This window comes from Leguminivora glycinivorella, chromosome 12, assembly GCF_023078275.1.
Source record: "Leguminivora glycinivorella isolate SPB_JAAS2020 chromosome 12, LegGlyc_1.1, whole genome shotgun sequence".
NCBI lineage: Eukaryota > Metazoa > Arthropoda > Insecta > Lepidoptera > Tortricidae > Leguminivora > Leguminivora glycinivorella.
In genome coordinates this window covers 5,897,790-5,899,469 of record NC_062982.1, presented here as the reverse complement: position 1 = coordinate 5,899,469, position 1,680 = coordinate 5,897,790, and positions in this window count along the sequence as shown.

Genomic DNA, 1,680 nt, shown 5'->3' with positions numbered 1-1,680 from the left:
AAGTTTTGAACTTATTTCAAAATATATTAAATATTCTCAATGAGATAGGCGGTTTTAGCTGCAGGAAGTATAGCTGCTCTAATTTTATGTTACAAAACTTCACTTATCATTGGTAATTAAAGTAGTACATTTGTAATAAAAAGTTTTTTAACATTACTAACCATTAATAATACTTTATTTGAGGTTTTGAAGGATTATTCTAAAAAAAAAAATTTTGAAAAAAATCCTCTTCAACCGGTTTTAGGAGATTTTTCACAAAATACTTTAACCGATTTCAGTAAAATTTAACAAGAAGTAACGCAATAGCATTCTCTTGAAATCACAAAAAGAATTTTACAAATCGGTTAATGCGTTTTTGGGTAACAGCATAATATGCATAGGTACTTACTACATACTAGTTCACTGTCTCAGCAATCCGAAGTCCGCCATAATTTATGTTCAAAATTTCACTATCTACACTGTTACATTTAATATAGGTAAATAGTTTTTGTACGCACAATAACCTGAAGTAATAGTTTATTTAAAGTTTTCTAGTAATCATTTACGCCAAAGTCACTAAAATGTAGGCGTAGATGAAGTAATAAGTAAGAAAAAGTAATGTGTAACGGTAATTACATAGGTTTCTGGGGCGATTTAAAGCAATCATGTTTGCAATATTCTTACGCCCCCAGTTACACGCAGTGTTTTTCATCACACTTGCAATAAAAAGATAAAAAAGTATTTATGGTAGTCCAAAATACAAATTTAAACACTCCCTTGGGAAAAAGTTTTTTCTTTTACTCCTGAATTCCTGATACGCCTGCGTGCAATTGCACACTTACTGCGCAAGAGTGATAAAAAGTTATTAAACAACATCTTCATCGCTGGTGGAATTCGATACAAACACATCCGTAACACGGCTGACAATGCTAGACTAACTAGGTATTAAGTGATTGGAAGCACTCATGGTACTATTTAGTTATGATACCTTTGTCAAAACGTCTGCATAAGTCCATTTTCTTGAACGCAGAGATAGCTAGTTGTTTATCGAGCTTTAGACCGAGATAGAAATATGGTATGATACGTTACGAGGTTTGAGGTGATTCTACTGAACTGGAGTTCAATTTGTGGCATTGATTTCCTTGCCTTGTGCTACATCCAGATCTCGCCATGAACTTAACCGCCTTCTGAATTTCTTATAAAACTACGTCTATTAGCGACGCGTCGAATCGGATTCACCGTTCATTGTAAATGTATGTAGGGCTCGATTCGACGCTCACCTGGTAAGGTGTTAAAAATAGATGCTAGATGTCGTTGTATGGGAATCAACAGCGATGAAGATGACGTTTAATAACTTTATCACTATTTTATTAATAATAAGAATATCATCTACCTACGTCTACAACACAGTGACTTTGGCGCAGTGAATTTAGTTTCGTAGGCCAATTCCACTTCGAGTTGTTAAAACAACGATACATGTTATGCGATTACTCACAGACGTCTGAACCGATTTGTATTATTTATCGTAATTCAAAGGTTAATTTAAGGTTATTTGCCAACCAGCTTGGGTTACCAAATTAAAATTAGTATGAAATAACCTTGCACTAATGCAAACCACAAGATTTGGTCGATAAAATGCAACTCTCTCGTCCGTTTTCGAAGAACTAAGAGAGAATTTACCAGGCGGTGAAGTGGCAAAAA